Consider the following 15,763-nt stretch of genomic DNA (forward strand, 5'->3'; position numbering starts at 1 on the left):
GCCTCTGAATTTAGTTCCGATTTATTTCCTACCCCTGACATTCGAATCTTGCACCAGTAAACCAAGAGTGGTTGCCACTTCTCTCTTACTAGGTCCAATCAGAATGTCATCAATGTAATGGAACAGTGTGATATATTATGAAAAGGAAAAGTGACAAAGATCTCTGTGAACAAGAGTATAACAAAAGAGTTGATATATGTCTGAGATAAGACAGTGAAGGTATATTGCTGGCGTTGCCAGCCGAAGGCAAATTGCTTCTGGTGGGCCTTACAGACAGGAATGGAGAAAAAGGCACTTGCCAGATCAATAGATGCATACCAGGTACCAGGAGATGTGTTCATTTGCTCAAGCAATGAAACCACATCTGGTACAGTGGCTGCAATTGGTGTCACCATTTGATTAACACTGTCATTTGTTAAGATCCATCTGTCTTCTGAATAGGCCAAATAGGAGAGTTGAACAGGGATGTGGTGAGGATCACCACCCCTGCATCTTTCAAGTCCTTGATGCTGGCACTAATCTTTGCAACCCCTTCAGGGATACAATATTGTTTTTTATTTACTATTTTCCTAGGTAGAGGAAGTTATAACAGCTTCAATTTGGCATATCCCATTATAATAGCCCTCACCCCATAGGTCAGGGAACTAATGTGGGGATTCTCCCAGTTGCTAAGTACGTCTATTCCAATTATGCATTCTGGCACAGAAGAAATGGCGGATGGGTTCAGGAACCTAATGGACCCACTATAAGTCAGACCTGAGCTAAAACTCCATTAATTACCTGACCTCCATAAGCCCTCTACTCTAACCACCACAATGACATTTTAGGTCCCATGGAATCCATGTCAGTTCAGAGACAGTGTCCAGTAGTCCCTGAAAGGTCTAATTATTTCCCTTTCACCAATGCACAGTTACACTAGTAAAAGGCTGGAGGCCCCTTGAGGAAGGACTGAAGAAAGATTAACAGCAAAAACTTTTGGTAATATGGTGAGGCCCTTCCTCAAGAGGACTCAGCCTCCCCTTCATTCAAGGGGTTCTGGGTCTGTAAACTACCTCAAGTCTGGAAATTGATTGAGGGGTCATGATTCTCTGTTTTTGTAATTCCAGTTAGACTTCTGTTCACTTACTGGAAGTTTTCTGCTTATAGGGATCAAATAAGAATGTATGAGGCTTCCTGCCTATTTCACTTCTAGGAACACCACGATGAATTAACCATTCCAGAACTCTACACGAGTCAGTGTTTGAAATGCTTATTTCCCAGTGCCGTAGAGAAACAGCACTTGAACATAAATTTAATTTACTCAGCAAGGCCATTTTTACTTCCTGCAGAAAGAGTACATTCGCCAGCAGTTTTGCCATGAGAGTACACCAAGCAAAGGGGACAGGGTCATTTATAACCTGATGCGTCCACCCTACTGCTGTGTCCAGTTTCCATTGGCTGGAACGGGACCTCACATTCTGTATTTAGTCCCGATTGCCTAGCAACTTAGAACTTTTTAAAAGAGGCAAAGGCAGAGGAGAAAAAAGGAAGGAGGAAGTAACTTGTGGAATGCTGAGAAAGGTAAAAACACCTTTAAATAAGGAAGAGGAACAGGCTATGGCCTAATGCTTGCTTAGACCAGTATAAGCATGCCAGGGCAAATATTCAGGCTAAATTGCAGGAGCTAAGAACGAAAGTACATTGATTTCTTTATCACGGCTAGCAGATATTTAAAAATGTTAGCATAGTTCTTTGAAAAAATTTTGCTCCTAAGAGAAGTTACTACTTATTCCTAATTAAATGGAGGGGAAAGTCTTTGAAGAGGAACCTCTACTTTACTTTTTACGAGAGTATTCTGATTGTTGCTTTGCCTCGGCTGTCCATTACAGTAATTGTGCCCACCTTACCTTTGATGTTTGAGTGCCTCCACTTGGCCTCTGTCACCTTAGGATCCAATTATTCTCATTGCATTTAGGTTTTCCAATTGAGTGACTGCAGTTCCCACTCTAAAATCAGGCATACAAGAGAGCACACAACTCTTCAAGGATACTGGTGCTCCCCTCACAAATGTATTTCACAAAGTATTGGTGAACGGTGTGTACTCTGAACCCTCCCAGTTGAGGCGAGTAGGTCTTTTAAGTGACAAATCCATTCTAGCATTCCAATCTCTCTAAGCCTTTGGAGTCCTTCCTCTACATTAAATCAAGGGAGATCAGTCCTTTCCAGCTTGCTCACAGTGGGCTATATTTTGATCCATGCTTCAATTAACCAAGTAAATGAACTATTGGGTCTTTTTCAATTCCTCATGTTGCAACATTAAATGCAGAATCTCTTCTTAGTGGTCCTTTATCACTAAATTCAGCCTGACCCAACTTTATGTTCCTACCTCCACTATCCCACACCCTTACTATCCTTTCCCATAGCTGTCTCCTGGATTTCTGCTTATATGCATTAGAAAACTTAAGTAGTTCTTTGGGAGTGTAGTTACACCTTCTAGTGGGTCACACTCTGTACCTCACCTCTAGGGGCGTGCCAGGACTTGAATCTAGTTACAGGTCTAGAAGCACAGTGGGGTCCTGGGGATGGGTCCTGAGGAGAATCAGTGTTGTTTTGCCTGGCAACTGCCTTAAGGGAGGCCATCATTGTTTCCTCAGGCAATGCAGGGTTAATCTCCTCAGACAAAGGCTGAAAGGCTCATACTACTGTGGGTGGGGGAGATTTTGCTACCAAGGAGGGGAGGTGGGGAGACCACTTCCTCTGGCAAAACAGGCTCATCAGAATTTAGGAACTCAGTGTCCCCCACTTCATCAGAGTCCTCCCACATGTTCTGATTCTAACTTACAGGGTTTTATTCTCTCCTAATCAATGCCCTCACTTTAACAGTAGACAACTTGTGAGGCTAAGAGTGCACCTTTTCTTGTAGGTTAGCCACTGGCATAATAAGAGCCTGTGTTTGATTTTCAGCAATTTCAGCCCTTTGTCTACTGAAGAGAAGATTTTCACCCAGGGCACACTTGGAAACTTTTAGGTTATGTATGTGCTTCTGGAGCCAGGAGCTAGAATCCCTGAACTCATCCCTTTTTTTCACCACTTTGTCCAGTAAATGTAGGAGCAATCAACCAACTTCATTATATTCTTTGGTTCTCCACAAATGTTCAAAGGTATCATTTATAGAATAACTAAACTCCTTGTCTCTCAGGAACAGTGAATCAGTGTATCAAATGCATTTATTTTTACTATCGGTGCTGTCCCTACTATTAGAAGTAGAGTTTTTAGCATTTTTAAGACTAATCACATTAGAGAAGCAACTTCAGAAACCCAAAACCAACTAAGGAAATTCATCCTTAAAATTCCGTTAGTTTAAAATCACTCCTGGTACCAAAACCTGTATGAGGGTTCTCCAGAGGGGCAGAACCAATAGGATATATGCATATATACAAGGGATTTTATTAGGGCTAAGTGGCTCACATGATTACTAGGTGAAATCTCCTGATAGGCTGTCGGCAAGCTGGGAATAGCCTGTAGTGTGGTTCAGTCCAAGTCCAAAAGCCTCAAAACCAGGGAAGCCAACAGTGCAGCCCTCAGTCTGAGCCCAAAGGCCTGAGAGCCTCCTCCAGGCGGTTGCAGGTACAAGCCCTGGAGTCCAAAGTCCAAAGAACCTAGAGTCTGATGTCCAAGGGCAGGAGCAGAGGAAGCAAGTGTCTGGCACAAGAAGAAAGATAGAATCAGAAAACTGAGCCAACTGTTTATCTCCCTTCTTTTGCCGGCTTTGTTCTAGCCCCACTGGCAACCATTGGATGGAGACTGCCCACATTGAGGGTGGGTCTTCCTCTCCCAGTCCACTGACTCCTCTAGCAACACCCTCACAGACACGCCCAGAAAAAATGGTTCACCAGCCGTTTAGGCATTCCTCGAATCCAGTCACGTTCACATCTAATATTAACTATCACAGATATCAAGGCTCATTTAAGAAAATGACCAAACTATACTATAAATATTCTACAAATTCCATAACTAAGTTTATTTTTAAAAGAAAGTTATAGGAATTAGCCTCAAAGCAGTGTTTTATCTTGTTCTGGGTTAAGCAAATTGGCTCGTAGAAATGCATTTTTCCCAGGTGTCTGAGAATAACAGCAATGTGGTCTCAAGTTTAAAATAATTATCTGTACAACTCCATGGATATTGTTAATAATTTATCTTTTTATTGTTCTCTAGATGCAAAATATAAATGTTTTCTAAGACTGTGAAAATCAATTAAAATTTATTATGCAGGAGAAATGTGTATGAGGTATAAAAATGATTAAAGGGAATATTTATGGGAGGGGTGATATGAAAAGGCTCATCTCTTATTGTTCCCTACATAATACATACCTAGGGATTTATAAATGAGAATCAAATTACATGTTGGGGGTTAGGGAGCTCACATAGCTCTCTATATACTGGTTCAACAAGAATTTCTTCAATAAGTTTATAGAAAACTTGGGCCACATTTGGGGAAAACAAATTCCATGTATATATTGGAGCTAAAACAATGAAAGCCTAGTTGTTCAAGCTTGGTTAGGTGTTCCCCTTCAGCTTACAGGTTTGTTGAATCCAAATTTCTGAATTTTAGATAGCTTTGGGGTGTGAAGTGTATGTATGACTTGTCCATATGTATACCATTTACATAAACAATTCTCTTATTCACTGTACAGAAGGAGAGGTATATCGTCCCTTTAGGCAAATCGGTTATATTTAATGGTTCAAGAACAACGAAAGGCAGATAATCTTTACCTAGAGGAATAAAGCCCTGATAGGGAAGAGTGAGTATGGCATTTCTTTCAGGACTACTGGAATTAAGTTTGGAAGGAAAATAAAGAGAGGTGAATGAGCCCCCATTCTTTGTGAAATAATTAAATAGAATTAATTTTAAAAGGTAATGCTAAAAAATGTTGAGAATTAAATCAGGAGAATTTCCAAGGAACTCAGTAAAAATAAGCTCATCAGAGGGGAGAAAAAAGTTAAAAAGAAAAACATAAGTAAATAACACACCTTATATCACTACATATTACCGTTAATGTGTAAAATAATGTGTAAAATAATGTATATTTATTTTTTCAGCATTATAAAGCTAGAAAAAAAGTTCTGGCAGCATAACTTACATACTAAGAGCTAAATAAGTCTTAGAATATTGCTATATTGAATCCTAACCTCGCCATAGAATAGTTGTTTTGTAGGACTTACAGCTACATGGCTCATATATGCCAGCAATCAAAGGCTTATATTTACACTTGGTCAGTCTGTGAAATATTTTTGATAGGCCTATTTATGAGTTAGCACTGGTTATGATTTAGGTATCCTACAACTCAGGTTTCATATTAGGTTTGACAATTTTTCCTTCATGTCACAAACTTTTCATGTTGAATGAAGCCTCATAAAATCATTGGCAGGGGGAGCATGTTCACACAGATGCACACACGCACATACTCACACACACACAGCCATAAAACAAAGCAAAACAAAAAACTAGGTGCCTGCCTTGCTCTATTTCCCCATGCTTTCTCCAAGAACACCAAAGGTGGTCTTCAGTATCTGTAGGCTAAAAGATTATGAAACTGTGCTCCATCTACCCTCCACATCAATTTCTCAATTATATAGAGCACGCTGCAAGTAAAAAGATTTTTTGAAGTATCTTTTTATTTCAAAAGGCATCCTGTTAATCACATACACTCAGCAGATCTTTAACTTGGCCAACTTAATGTTCTTAAAGCTCTTCCTAAACTTTATCTGTAATATTGTAGAGTTGACAACCACAGTGGTACTGTCACTGGGTAGGATCAAATTGCTACAGATGTTGACATATGATAATAGACTCTTAGGCAGTGAAGATACTTTAGGATACTTTCTCTCCCGTACCTCATTTTAGAGTTCAATAAACAGAGACAAAGAGGAGTGAACTGTCCACACAGCATGCAAGTAGCACCTCTAGCTCCTAATGTAGTCTAATGCCATTTTGCTTTTTTTAATTTTTGAAAAAATAAACACAATAATTATTACAAATAAGATGTATATAGGTACACTGAATAAAATTTTTACATTTTAAATACATTGAACTTGAAAAAAAATTGGCATATTTGGGTCCCAGGGAGGTCTCATAAATGGAATACTTTTGAGAGACTTGATTTTATTTAACAAAGACGGAAAGACATGCCTCATACACATTAAAAATCTAAAATGTATCATTTACCAGACACCTACTAAGTCAAGCATTATGGAAAACACTGGGAATAGAAAAACAAAAAAGTCAAAGGTTTGGTCTAGAGAATAGTGCACTCTCGTATGACAGTATGTTGTCTCTACAATGCACAGGTTATTAAAGGAGGACCATCACAAGAAAGAAAATGTTCAATAAGTATTTGACAGTTGGATTATTTTTATTAGCTAAATAAAATGGAGTTTTAAATTTAATACTTTGCATATTTTAACAATGAAATTAATTTTTATTGTCATAATTCTTGGGAGAATTCGTAACTAATACAACAGATTAAAAGTACTGTTTTCCTCACTGAGCTCTTTAAAGTTTGTAACATCTGAATCATTTTTTTGTCCTCTTACCAATGTTTTATTATACTTTTCCAAAAGGTTAAGTCATGACTTAGGTAAACATGAAGTGAATATCTTTCAATGATTTTTACTTAACTCATTAATTGAGAAGTAAAATAAAACTAGTTCAAAGAAGAATACTAGTGCAAGTGCAAGTATTTTTAAGCAACATAAAGGAGCGTCTAGGCAAGATTTTTGGGTTAAATACAAAATCAGTTAATGTCCAACAGGGCAATACACCATAATGTTTGAGGTTATCTTTTCCACAGGACAGAAACTATTGCACACCTGTCAGAAGAAGAATATGCAAGTTGGCCTCTGCCCCTACAGATCTGTAGAATAGCCCAGTCAATCAAATGTCAATCAAAGGGGCAAGCCCATGGCTGCACTGGAAAAAGACGTAGTAATTAATCTCTTTGGCCTAGTTGGAAGTTTGAGACATCTTTTATTCACACCAGTATGCCTTGATTATTAAGACACTCTCAAATAATTTCTCTTCTCTACGTTCTACATCACTCACTTGCAGAATCTATTTGGCCTGAGTCAGTCTTATTATATTTTTTAAAGTAAATCCATGAGCCAGTTGCTCAACTTCTATGGCAGAGAAAATAAAAAAGAAAATGTCTGAGTGGGAAGCTTTATTTACCTGGAGAACAAAACCTTCTGAAGTTTCTACTATCTAGAATAGGTTCAACCTACAGTTTGTTTAAATGCCTGTTTGAGGTCAAGAACATTTAAAGTACTCACACATTTTCAATGGGTACATGGAAGCATTAAATCTGGCTGTTTAAACACACTGAAAAAGCAGAAAATATGCAATTTCTGAGTCAGTTGATCTCGAGTGTCCCTGAAGAATTTAATAAGTCTGTTAAGCCCTCAAAAGCAATGCTTTTGGAAATGTTTTTACATTAGAGTTTTGCCTCAGGAGCATCTAATAATTTCCTTGTTTTTATAAGACATAAATATAGAGGTATTGTTGCTATTATTACACTAATTTTCATTCTCTGTTTCTATCACCGCTTTTGTGACAATAAGGGAAAAGAATGTCTGCAAACCTAGTTGGGGGAAATAAAAAAATGGGTTTCAAACGCAGAGTATAGAAGAAAATCTGAAAGTTTTGAAGTAATACGTGATAGAAATTAATTCATTATTAAAATACTACTAAAATTATGCAACATGATAGCAAATGATACAGTCTGCTATAATATCATATGATTTGAAAACAGTATATGAAAATGTTTCAAAAAGCATAAGAACTGTAGCTATATATGTTTTTCCTTTGTTTGATAACCTCTTAATGTTAAATTGTACTGAAATTTTTTTGTGTGCAGTCTTTGACTTTTTATATTTTAAAAAGTTAATTAAATTTGCAGTTCTAATAAGACTGTTATCCAAGAAAAAAGATGATCAATATTGAGCTTAGTTTTAAAATATCAACCTCATAAGCTATTGAATAATTTTCATAAGGAATATTTATTAATCTTCAAGATTTATTTTAATCTTTTCATTATTTAACAGAAGAAGCCATTTAGATTTTACAGAAATGTAGCTCCTCATACATTATATTGTTCCTACGAAGAATTAGATTGAATAAAGCTGCTTTGAATAAAGCTCGTATTACCAGGTGTGTACTTCAATAATTTTTTAAATGGACTATTACGTTGACATATTTAGTTTCTGAACAAGATCTCAAATTTAAAAATTGTAGAAATCATGAAAAAATGTGTAGTCCAAAGTCATATAACAAAATTTTATAACAATTTTCTTTAGTTGTATTTTCATAAATAATTCAGATTTTCATTAGTTTATTATTACTGATGTTTCACAGAGCTACAACTGTGTGCTGCTTGATCTAGAAAAAAATACACTAGCAACTAAAAACTTAACTGTGAAAAGTATTGCCTTTTTCTTTAAAATCTCTTCAAAAATCTCATGTGATTTGCTAGTACTCTTTCTGATAATATAGAAAGCAAAATAATTCTGCTGTGAAAACAAGCAAAATTTCTTCTAATATACAACAGCTGAGTTCATCACTGTCTTTACAAAGAATCCATTCCTTCTCTAGTCACAGGTATTTTTTTAAATCAAGTTTCTATTATGGGTACAATGTGGTTTAGTGAAGGTTCTCTTTTCTTATAGAAGAAAAATTAGAAAAATGAAAAGGCAGCCGGAGCCTAAAATTATCTTAGTTTATGTTATATTGTCCTTGAAAAGAAAGAAAAGAGGATAATTTAGCCAAAAACAACAAACACCCAGTTACCACAAATTCCAGCTTCTCAGGTTCAGGGTAAAGGAGACCAGTTGACTCAGGGATATCAAGGCTGCTGGTGAAATTAAATACAAAAATATACTGTCCTTTGAGTTTCCTTTAATAGATAGCGTTTGGAGGGAATCTCTATGCTTGCTATTTAAGCCTTTGGTAAAACAATACAAAGTAGTGGAGATGGTAGAATCACATTTTCTAAAGTACACATGCACTCATTCAGAACCTCAACAAAGAGAATAAACTCTGGCTGCTAAGAGAAAAATAGAAGTAACAGTTTCCTGAGAATTGTTAAGCCAACACACTATTAAATATACCACCTAACATTGTTCTTTTCCTCTCTCTTTTCACTCTTGCAGCTACCACATGTGATGGAAAGGATCCAAGTTAAACACTCTCACCAGAGCATGCTCCAAGACAGATGACTGAGCCCCAGGCTTGGCCAATACAATGCACTTCTATTCTCTATTTATTTTTGTAGTTCAAAGACCTGGCAGTAACCCACTTGATGCCTGCCATAAGGACCAGTACACTCCTGATTACTGCCCAGCGATTTTATATCTGTATGCCAGCTACTCAGACCACGTATAAAGACTAGGGGGATTTTTTGAAAGGAAAAGAAACCCCGGCTTCCACTTATACTTTGAAATTTCAGATGATATACTGCCAACTTACAGACCTTGCTTTAATCAGCAGCCACATGAAAAGGCTGTTTCTATTTACTCTAGGTCATTTAGGAAACAAGCAATAAGTAGGCCGTGCAAAATTTCAGCTTCTCTTAAAGTTGGCATGTTTTCCTCAAATAGAGAGTTGAATCTTGATTTCATTTTCTGAGTAGAAATATTTACAATCCTGTCATACATGAATTTTAGCCTTCCTTCTGTCTAACAACAAATAGGCTTTTTAAAGAATGCTTAGTGTTAAACTGGAAGCTGTTTTGTAAAGGTGGATCTGTATAGATTTGAATAATGACTACGCTGCTTTACTGCTCTAGTTAAAATTTCATCAAATACTGACTTTAGCTGGAAAAAGATAATTTAAGCCCATCCTATTTTAGTTTTAAATTGTGTATATATAAAAAGGTAATCTTGCAGAACATAAAGTAACAACTACAATATTCAGAAATTCATTAATATTAGAAAGATAAAAAATGATTAGGGTACCAATATGTTCTTTGGTCCATAATGAATTTCTTTACTCTTGGTTGTTCATACTATTTTGATTATCGGTGTAATGAAGAGATTTTGTGTAGTCCTTAATATTGTGACAAAGTATCATATTTGTATTATCAATTTTTAAAAAATATTTTCTTCCTTTATTATGTAGAGTCAATATTATACCATTTTCCGCTGTAAACTTGCAACTTGGTATCTGACACTTCACACTGAACAATTGTAAAAGCCTTACAACAATACAATTTCACTGATACTCTCACCATCTGCTATGGACTAAATTGCATCCACCCAAATATTCATATACTGAAGCCCTACCCTAAATGTGACTATTTAGAGATTGGGCCTACACAAAGGTAGTTAAGATTAAATAAGGTAATAAGGATAGGGCCCTGATCCCATAGATTAGTGTCCTTATAAGAGGAGAGAACAGAGGAATGTGGGCTCTCTCACCCTTACTCTTGCTGTCTCTTTTTATTCTCTCTCTCTGCCGTGTGAGGACACAGAGGGAAGACATCTGTTTAAAAGCCAGGAAGAGAGCCCACATCAGAACCAAAATGGGCCAGCATTTGGTGCCTTGACTTAAACTTCTCAGCCTCCAGAACTGGGAGAAAATGAATTTCTGTTATACCAATCTACGGTGTTTTGTTATGGCAGCTTGAGCTAACTGAAATGCTATTTTTCATCTTTTGTGCTACTGTTGTAATATTTTAAGTTTTGTTATAACTATATAACTACATTTAACAATTTTTGTTTTATTTTTCTTATTTGTTTTAAACAGTCTATTTTTTTAAGGGAAATTGGGACATTTAACAAAACCCTTTTATGCTTACTGTCCCCTCTCCTGCCCCTTGTTTTTAACCATTTCTAGTATCTTCATTCCTAATAATAGAGCCAAGTTTCCATCTGATGTCATTTCCTGTCAGTGTAATGAACATTCTTTAGCATTTCTTTTAGCACAAGTCTACTTGCAATATTTTCAGTTACACTACTTATCTGAGAATGTTTTCATTTCATTCTTGTTTCTAAAGAATATTTTCACTGGAAATAGAATTCTAGGAAGATTGGTTTTTAAGCATTTTAAATAAATCTTTCTATATCTCTAGGCCTCCATGGTTTCAGATGAGAAATTAGCCATAATCTATATCATGTTTTCTGTGTAAGTACTACATCTATTTTTTTCTTGAGCTAAAGTCGTTATTTTCTCTTGATCATTTTTAGCCTGAAGCTGAGTTCTCTTGAATCTATCAGTGGATAGTAAATATTTCTTATTAAATCTGGAAAAATTATTGCCATTATATCTTCAAATGTTTACTGGTCATATTCTTATTGTCTTCTTTTTCTGGGATCCTAATTACACACATAAGATTGTTTGACAGTGACTCTTAGTTCTCTGAGGCTCTGATCATTTATCTTATATTTTTTCCCTTTTTTCATATTGATTAATTTCTATTATTTAGTTTGCTGACCCCTTTTTCCTATCATCCTCAATCTGCTATTAATCCCATCAGAATTTTTTTTCATTTTAGACATTGTAATTTTTAGTTTCAGAATTTCCATATGGTTCTGCTTCTTTCTTCCCCATAGTTTTCATTTCTCTAACCAAGCTTCTCTATATCTTTAGATAAACCCCATTTTCCTTCAAATCCATGAAAATATTTATATTAGCTTTAAAAAGTCTTGATCTGCTAAATCCAATATCTGGGCCATCTTGAGGTCAGTTTCTATTCATTGTATTTTTTTTTTCTTAGCTGTGGGTCATATTTCCTTTTTTAAAAATGTCTGGTAAATTTAGGTTTAACACTGAACTTTGTGGATATTATGTTATATACACTCCTGATTCTGGTACATACTTCTGAAGAGTTTTTCTTTTAATTCTAGTAGGGAGTGCAATTACTAACTGATAACCTTAAAGTTTTTGTTTTCACTTTGTTAACACGTCTCTGTGGAAAGACTGTTTTCCAAGACTCCTTTATTTGTTGGAATTCAATCTCCAAACCCTGACTTTCATCTAAAGATATCATTGAGGCTTGGTTTTAGGCTTTAGAAGGTTGCATTTTCAGTGGATTTTACTCTAGCGCAGAGTCCTAAATCCAAAGACATGACTTTTCTGGAGTGTGCTTATGGATGCTTACGGTATTTAGAAGTGTGTGGACTGGAATTCCAAAGTCTCCCAGTGTGGTTCTACCTCCAGTGTCTTAGATCTGTTCTTAAACCCACAGCAGCTTCTCTCAAGTTAATCACTATATAGTTTCTTTTCATACACGTATAGTCCAGCCCTTAGCCAAGAACTTACATTGGATCCTCAATTAGTCTTTCTCCCTCTCTAGACAGCTTCCTCCTCTTTGTTGTTTCAGCTCCCTGCAGTGAAAAAAAAAAAAGAATTGTATCCAAGCAGAGACATGAAAGCTAAAATCTTCATATAAAACCAATTTACTAGCATGAGGTAAAGAATTAAGTCATATTCCTTTTAATCTTCAATGAGGTTACTTCATTCACATTGTTCTCATAATATAAATATCTTTCTTTTTTACCTGGCAATTTTGCCTCCTGGGAAAACTCTAAATATTGCTGGAGGTTACTCAACCCAAGAGGTTAAACCTTTGTACTTTCATCTCTAGGAAATAAAAAAAAAAGGAATGCTTTCTTTGGAAGTCATGGGTCTCTTACTGCTCTTTCGTTTGGTCTGCATGGTATTGTTGGTCATACTAACATCAGATGTTATCATCTTTGTTGAGGCTTGTTTAGGCAGAATTATCTCAGGGGAAATTGGTTAGAGGGAAGATGAAGAACTCAGCTGCTCTCTTTGGAGATGGGTGATGATACCACTGCTTCCAGCCTGGCTGCTGACTCCACCAAGTACTATGGGCTGAGGAGTAGTCAGCGGTGTAGTTCATCCCAGCCTGCCTCTCTGAGACCACTCAAACAGTGGTCTACTCTCATCATCAAATTGTGTTGTCCACTTAACTGTACATCCTGGAGTAGATTTGAGGCCTGAGGAATTTCTTTCTGTCTCTATTCTTAAATTCTAATTTTTTTCTTTAATGACATTGCATACCTTATCATCAGAGATATCCTAAAAAAGTCACGAAATAATCTCATTCTGGCATACTTTCCTAATTTTAGCTGCTCATTCTGATCCACAGATACAAATGATGTTCAGATATTTGGAAAACTATCTGCGGTTATTGAACATCCTGACTTTATGCTGATCGCTCCCTTTTCTGAGATTCATGCATTCAACCCACGTTGACATCTAGTCATGCCTCTCTGTCTGTCTCTGTCCTTCTCTTTCCAGCACCAGTGTAAATAAGAATCTGAAGCCCATGACCACACATTTGAGATGTGCTCCCTTTTTTGATTGCCCTCACTATATTTATTCCCTTTCTCTTGGTCAATTTTAATTCTGCAGGGAATATGATGGTTCCCTTCCCAGGTGCTCCCTTTAAGGCTAACTCACGAAATATCCTAAATGCTGGAAATGTTGCCTTGTCATGTTTTAAAGCTGAGTCTACACTAGCAAAAACAGTAATCTTTAAGTTCTACCTAACTGACCTGGTGTCTGTATTTTTGTCTTATATCTGAAATCAGGTTACTCAGAAAAGGAACCTATGGGCCAGGCATGGTGGCTCATGTCCGTAATCCTAGCACTTTGGGAGGAGCCCAAGGTGTGTGGATCATCTGAGGTCAGGAGTTCGAGACCAGCCTGTCCAACATGGTGAAACCCCGTCTCTACTAAAAATACAAAAAAATGAGCTGGGTGCGGTGGTGTGCACCTATAGTCCCAGCTACTTGGGAGGCTGAGGTAGGAGAATTGCTTGAACCCGGAGGTGGAGGTTGCAGTGAGCGGAGATTGCACCACTGCACTCCAGCCTGGAGGACAGAGAGAGACTCTGTCTCAAAATAAATTAAAAAATAAAAATAAAAAAGAGGAACCTATGTAGAAAAGCTTTATTAGCTGATGTGCTAATAAAGCAAACAAATAACAAACAACAAATCCTGGAACTTTTACCACTATCTACACTCTAGACCCATTACTTTCATCATTCAAGTAAAGATAAGAGTCAGGGAGGCAGCAAGACGGTTGTGCAGGTGGTGCCCTTCAAAACCCCAAGTAACAAATTTGCATTGCAACCTCTCTGAATAGTGCCCTCAGAATCTTGGTGTGCACAAGCTGCACAGACATATGTGCAGCCCCACTAGGCAGGGTTATGTTTTTCTCTTCAAAACTGCATTGTATGTTTCTTTAACATGATTTCTCTAATGTAAAGCTACTCATGACAGTTGGTGATATCAACAAATGGGCACGAGAAGGTAACTGCAGGTCATCACTCTACCACAATTCACAGTTGTGAGTTGGAGTGTTCTTGCAAATGCTTTCTAGCAAGTCTATGGCCTGATTGTTGGAACTTGAAATGAATTTTCTCTTAAAAACTGTACTATAATGGTGATCAGAATTCCTATTCACCAAGGCCAATAAATCTATAATCTATAATTTAACCTAAGTAGAAAAATAATAATGATTTTAATTAAGAAACAAATCATCATTTATTTCATTATGGTGCCTGGCTCATGTTTGGTACACAAGAATGGGTAGATAAATTAACAAATGTGCTTACAACATTGCTTCTATGGAAACGTGTTTAAAATTCTGATTCAGGTCATAGTTACCTTCAGACACTTGTATCCTCTATACATCCTTTCACCTATAGCTCCAATCCCAGCAGCTGGATCAATATTCTATCCCTTTCTAGACATCAGTGGAAGAAGATATAAGGTATAGAGATTTCCAGCTCCTCAGTCCCTACAGAGGCCTGCAGATAATATGGGAGAAGCAACCTGATGGAGGGTTATCTGTGATGGCAGTGTCTTGGGAGACAGAGTGGATTGGGAAAGCTGTGGAAGAGGGGCAGGAGCTGTAGCTCTCCACAGTGACTACACAGAGATTCTTACTGTGGTGTTGCGGGAGGGCAGCTCCTTTAGCTGCAGTATTTCCAATTCATAATCACAGTGATGCCAGCGGAACATGGCTGCTCCTTGGTGGGCAATGGGAAAATGACCTCAGGTATGCATACTCTCTAAGTGGCATAATATTGTACATCTTCAGAAGGAATGACATTCTCAGACTGGACCCAGATGAATACTCCAATGGAGCAAGTCTTTGAAGACAGATGTAACTGCAGGTAGAAACTGATCTGGCAGTCAGGATAGAGCATTTAAAACAACTGGCAACAGAATGTGGCATCAGAGAGGGATGAACAAGGGATTTTCACAGTGTTGACTAGAGATTTAGGACTATGTGATATTAAAATTATACAGAGAAGAGAAGAGGGAGAGAAGAAACAGACAGCTTTCTTATATTCGATTTGCTGATTAGCAGGTGTCAATCACAGGGGCAGACAAAGCCCTGGTGCCCCAGATATATAAAATAATTGACATTAGACAAAGAAATAGAGTGTGCCTACCACATCTTGGGGAAAATACAAGGACTAGGAATATGGTAGAAATCTCTTTGCAGAACTGGGTCAAAAAATTAGAGTCAGATAAGTTTTATTTTTCCTAAAAAAATAGAGCTCCTTTACTTAATATACAAGATCAAGGTGGGTGCCAGAGACTTCAGAGACTAAATCTGTTCTTGGGAGCACATTTCAAGTTTGAGAAAACAAAGGTCTGAAGATGCTCAAGCCAGCGAGCTAAACAATCCAGGGAAGGACTGACTGTGTCATGCCATCTATAAAGCAGATTGACTTAATTTTCATTTTCTTCT

General features: G+C 37.0%; 1 long non-coding RNA gene across 1 annotated transcript; it reads left to right on the forward strand.

The window, feature by feature from the left end:
• The first annotated feature begins 1,452 nt into the window (after positions 1-1,452).
• Positions 1,453-12,648, forward strand: LOC104006195 (uncharacterized). Its single transcript, XR_679803.4, has 3 exons — positions 1,453-1,560; positions 8,080-8,185; positions 9,184-12,648. It is a non-coding gene; the product is annotated as an uncharacterized LOC104006195 (long non-coding RNA).
• Positions 12,649-15,763: the final 3,115 nt, after the last annotated feature.

The sequence above is a fragment of the Pan troglodytes genome, chromosome 3, assembly GCF_028858775.2.
Source record: "Pan troglodytes isolate AG18354 chromosome 3, NHGRI_mPanTro3-v2.0_pri, whole genome shotgun sequence".
NCBI lineage: Eukaryota > Metazoa > Chordata > Mammalia > Primates > Hominidae > Pan > Pan troglodytes.